Here is a 5,538-nt window from a genome sequence, read left to right as displayed (position 1 = left end):
AATAGTTTTTTTGTTGTATTTTGTAAGTCTGTTTGTAAAAAGTGTATAATCAATTATTGAACAAAGAAATATAGTTCAAATTAGTTGTTCTCAACATTCTTAGGTGCCGAGAGAACATATCGCTAATTTGATTGTATGAGTCTGTATATGTTGATGGATCTTGTTGTGCTTTAGGCTTCAAGAGCATCAGTTACAGGTTATATTATGAGATCCATGTGTGTAGAAATGTCAGTTGCATGATTGCCATTGTGAGATCCATGTGTGTAGAAAGGCCAATTACATAATTGACTATTGGATACAGTCCAATATCGAGATTGTCCTTCGGGAGATCGAGAAGCACCAATTATACAAAGTTCATCAAAGATGGTTAGAGGCGGTTATGTCTTAAATGAGTTGAATTGGAAGCTCGAAAATTGTGGTGGTGAAAAGAGCATTGTCGGGAGACTTTAGAGTGGGGATAAGTACCGAGGAAGACCTATCAGACAAGGTTGACATGTGAATTGTAATTTGTCATTTTTGTATTAATCTTTGTAATGATGTAATGTGAGCATTAAAGGGGGGACTTGGAATAATGCTTACAATAGGTAGGATTGGTCTTTTGGTTGTTGGAGTTTTGTTGAGAGATTTTCTCAACAATATTTTCCTTGTTTGGAATCTGTTGGATCTCATGAGCATTATATATGTGGCATGTAATTCGATTTTGTGTAGTGTGAATATACAAATTGTTTTGTGAGTAATTTGTGCGCCATGTATGCTCCTCAAATTATTGAAGAAACGTTTGCACCTTGAGAGATTTAATCCCTTTCGACGCTTGATAAATCCCAAGTTAAAATATATCTATTATTATAATTATTAATAAAACATATTGACTCACTCAAATTACATAAAATTAAAAAATAAAATTAATATTTATAATTAAATTATTTTAGAGTCATCTTAATCTCAGATCTATTTTATTAAAAAGATCAAATCTTTTGAAATATACCTTTCTTTTTCTGAATAAAGAAAGGTTCAATCCATTTTCTGAATAAAGAAAGGTTCAATCCATCAGGTAGATCCAAAATTAAAATAAAAGATTTAGGCTAGTGTATAATAATGTATTAAATTGGAAGAGGTATCCTAAATAAAAAGGTAAGGATTTAAAGAAGTTTGAATCCGGAAAAATAGGGTTTGTAGCACTTAAATCATTGTGTACACAGAGATCCCTAATCTAATCAGATCATTGTTAAATTAAATATAAAAAAATAGTGTTGGCAGGGATATGGAGAAAAAGCACTAAAATATTTTAATCAGACCATTGTTAAATTACATTACAAATCAGATTCTGATCCCAGGCGACATGATATCCCACTTTTTAATATATGCTACACGCACTTACGTAAACTTTAGGAAGTCTTTGGAAAAAAGGAGGAGCAAGAAAAGCAATTGGATTTCATCAAATAATATTGTAATTGGGGCAGTGAATATTGAAGTCCAAGGGACCGGGGGCTTATTAAGGGCATCGAGTAGGGCCTCTGAATTTTCAACCTTGTAGAACCTAATTGAGTAAAACTTCATTCAGTTGGATTCTCATCGTTTTCATGGCTTACAACCGCAAACATGCCGGCGCCGCCACCAGCCCGGACAGCAGCCTGGGCTCAGACAACGAGTCGGGCGGCGGAGGAGGAGGCGGCGGAGGAGAAGGGCAGTCGACGAAGAATGGCAATGGCAACTACATCAGAGAGCAGGATCGCCTGCTCCCCATAGCGAACGTGGGGCGGATAATGAAGCGGGCGCTGCCGGGGAATGCGAAAATCTCCAAAGACGCGAAGGAGACGGTGCAGGAATGTGTGTCGGAGTTCATCAGCTTCGTTACCGGCGAGGCCTCTGACAAGTGCCAGAGAGAGAAGCGGAAAACCGTCAACGGTGATGATCTTCTCTGGGGGATGACCACCCTCGGCTTCGAAGACTACGTGGAGCCGCTCAAGATATATTTGAACAAGTACAGGGAGCTCGAGGGGGAGAAGTCTTCCATGGCGGCGCCGCCCAGACAGAGCGACCAGCAGCACCACCACCATGTGAACGGAAGCGATCCGCATCCATATGGCCATTCGCCCCACGGTCCTATGGGTTACCACGTGGCCGGAGGTGGAGCTTTCGGGCATGGAAGGTGACTGTGGCATGTTCGTTTTGTTGTTGTAAAGAAGTGATAGAGATGGAATTGGGTCATGGTAATGGAGACTGTAAAGTTTAAACTATAAAACGTAAAGTTGAATTCCTCTCTGATGTTCAGTGTTTACTTTTTTGAATTTTATTTTTTGCCCCCTTTTGCATTGTACAGTCTGTAGCTGTGCATGACTGACTGAATGAAGCTGCAGTCTTTTTGTTATTTAATGATGGTGACAGTTCATGTGCTCTTGGTCACTGTTTTCTTTTCAACATTCTTCAGTGGGCTTTTTTTTGCTATAATGTTACTTTTGGGTTTTATGGATTTTAGCAGCATTGGGCCCCCTGGCTTTCTGTCTGGTGTGGCAGTTACAGGAACTTTAGTTCTTTTAAGTAGTTCAAGAAACAGGCCCTGGAACTGTATTACAAATATTTGTCTTTCTTAGGATTAAGTGCTGAGGGGTAGTTTTACTATTCTGTCAGAGTCGCCCTGAACTTGTACCTGGTCTAATCTCATCACGTTAAAGCTCATGTCATATGTCATTTGATGGGGCAGACTAGAAACCAATCTGACTCCCTATTGTCATTTTTGTTTCTTTTCCTCTTAACTTTTGCTCTCTTGAATATTTTTTTCAACCCCTCAAACTGCACTGAATTCTGCTTTCTGGCTTTCTGTCTGTTACAATTCGACAACGCAGTTTCGGAGGTTTTAACTTGTGTTGACCCATTGATTTTTCATTAGTTTAGTTCCATTCGTAAGTCTCCCCTGTGCGCTTTTCTCTTTGTTGCTTCTTCATATGGGTGTCTCCAATGTTGTCTTGCTGTCAACACTATGAGTTCCATTTGTTAGACCCCGGGTTTGAATTTCTGGAGAGTAAATATATGGGCTTCCATTCATATACTGGATCAAAAAGAAAGGGCAACGGATTTAAACTTGCTTGTTCATGCGTATTATTTTCATGTCATACTGCACTGGCAGGATTCTTAACGCAATGTTCTCTATCAAATGGGGTGAAGTGTTACCAATTGGAACGTTTAAGAAAGGGTCGAATGGTTAGCGAACATTGGTCATCTTTTCTGGGCTAGATTTCGGTTGCCCCTATTTCAATTTTTCTTTTAAATTTGCTAATTGCAAATTGGTAGTGTGCATATTTTCTTATAAATTTTACAAATTAGAATACCGATGCAAGGGATTTCACTTTTTTGGGTTGGATGCATTAGCTGGGAATGAATTCCAGAAAAGTGATTCTACCCCAGTTTCCTACTGTCTGCAACTTTTCATTCTCAAATACATCACAGAAAAGGCCTATAGTTTTTACTCATGCTGCCTTCTCATTGCACTGGTGGTGCATTAATTCTGCCGTTGTACTCATATCAACAAATACGCCCTCTGGGACACTTGTTTGTATTTTGAAACTATAGTTTGCCTGTTTTCAATATGAATTTTATGACTCGTCACACGACTTTTGAACTTTTGTACATAAGGGGTACTTGTGTTATCTACAAGTAAATCAAGTGCAGTTTAATATTTTCTGATTCTAGTTCCAAATCATTCCATGGAAACCCCTCAAGTTGAAGGATCCTTTCTTAATGAAAAGAAGTATGCAGGCTAAACATAATTGGAGGCAGGATTATATTAAACTACAATGACATTAATTACTAGAAATATGCTACAAAACACAGGCCTTAGCCCACTGTTTAATGGGAGACTGGGCCAACAGCAACGACGAGAATACGGCTTTGAGGTGGGGACAAGCCACCCGCACTATTTCAAAGGATGTTTTCATTTTGCTGGTATGCATCCTGGAATGCAGTGGCTTTTGAATTTATCTGGAGGACCGGGTGGCAAGGTCATTGAATGCCATAATCTTTGCCCCTTTTATATATATTTAAATTATTCTGACCAAAAAGCCACTTGTCCTGGCTTTGCTACGGCTGCTTCAAGTTTACATTCAGCAATAGGCTTGTTTTTCTTAGATGATTTTCTTTTGATTACTTTTATGGTTTGGCCTGGAATGGTTTGTATGGTTCTAAAAGAAGATTAATAAGATAAGCACAGTTATTCTTTGCCACCAGGTTCAATCTAGCAGATGAAGTAAATTGAGCTTAAAAATGGGAGATAGCTTGGGATGCAAGAAATTAGGTTTTACGATAAATTCCCCTGCTGAATCCTGATTACATACAACTAATTTAGTAATTGCACCACTAGCTGCTATTATGTCATAGATTTATATGAGAATATAAGCAAGATAGAGGGCATAAGATAAGATGATTTTATTAATGTCCAACAAATGAAGCCAAAGTAGGTCAATGGGGCTGAAAGATGCATCAAGTGAGCTGCTATTATGTCATAGATTTATATGAGAATATAAGCAAGATAGAGGGCATAAGATAACTTAAGATAAGATAATTTTATTAATGTCCAACAAATGAAGCCAAAGTAGGTCAATGGGGCTGAAAGATGCATCAAGTGTGAATATGTTGTGATAGTGTGAAATCAATGCCAGTATCAGTATTGAAAGCAAAAGAAAGTGAAAAGAGTGTAGCATGACTAAGCGTCTAGCTAAGCGCATTGCTAAGTCTAACCAAAAGATACAACAATCGTATAAGTGCAATGATACAGTAAAAGGGTTTGAGACTTGAGATCTTAGTGTTGAGTGAGAGAGAGATGGAGATGATGTCAAGGTGTGCTAATCTTGATGATTGAAGGTGAGGGGGGAGGCGGATGATCGAGGTATTGGCTTGCTATTGAAGTTATTGAGTACCATTAAGAGGCTGATGCAATGGTAGATGATGTCCTCGAACAAGTGATTAGGTCTGAGGGGATTTGACTATATGATCCCAATGAAGGGATTAGGAATGAAGAAGGCCTTCTCTCCTACCACCCAAGGTTGAAGTAAAGAAACTCTGGACAGATCCTTGTTTGACTAAATCCAGGGGGCAGTTTGAAGGGGAGGGAGGTACCCTATTGTAGACCCATCTAGCATTGGTTTGTATGTGTGGTCTGTGGTTTGGTGTGGAAACTCTACTTAGGCCTTGAAGATGTTGGTTGATCGCTTGGTTGGGGGAGGGGGTCGGGGGTGGAATGTGGAGCAATGTTTTAAAACTCAGACTTGGACTTGAAACCAGTTGAGGGTCAACTCTAACTCGGACTCCGACTCGGTATCGACACGAACTAGTTGATTCCAATGACTCAGTCTTTGAAAAAAGTACATTAAATATTTAATTTTTTATGAAAAAACATATTTTTAAAGATTTTCATTCATGTTTCCAAACTCAAAGTATCAGAATAATAGAGAGAAGACAACATATGATCAAAGTATTCTCATGAATATATCTATTATATCAAAATGGCACCCAGTGCACTGTCCAATACATGTATTATGTAATATA

General features: G+C 38.6%; 1 pseudogene; it reads left to right on the top strand.

The window, feature by feature from the left end:
- The first annotated feature begins 1,399 nt into the window (after positions 1–1,399).
- Positions 1,400–2,563, top strand: LOC149247383 (nuclear transcription factor Y subunit B-1 pseudogene; annotated as a pseudogene).
- Positions 2,564–5,538: the final 2,975 nt, after the last annotated feature.

Source organism: Pinus tabuliformis, chromosome 7, assembly GCF_031772625.1.
Source record: "Pinus tabuliformis cultivar Carrire ecotype Pingquan chromosome 7, CPIR1, whole genome shotgun sequence".
Taxonomy (NCBI): Eukaryota; Viridiplantae; Streptophyta; class Pinopsida; order Pinales; family Pinaceae; genus Pinus; species Pinus tabuliformis.
The sequence above is the reverse complement of the archived record's forward strand: the minus strand, read 5'-3'. Positions and strand labels throughout refer to the sequence as shown.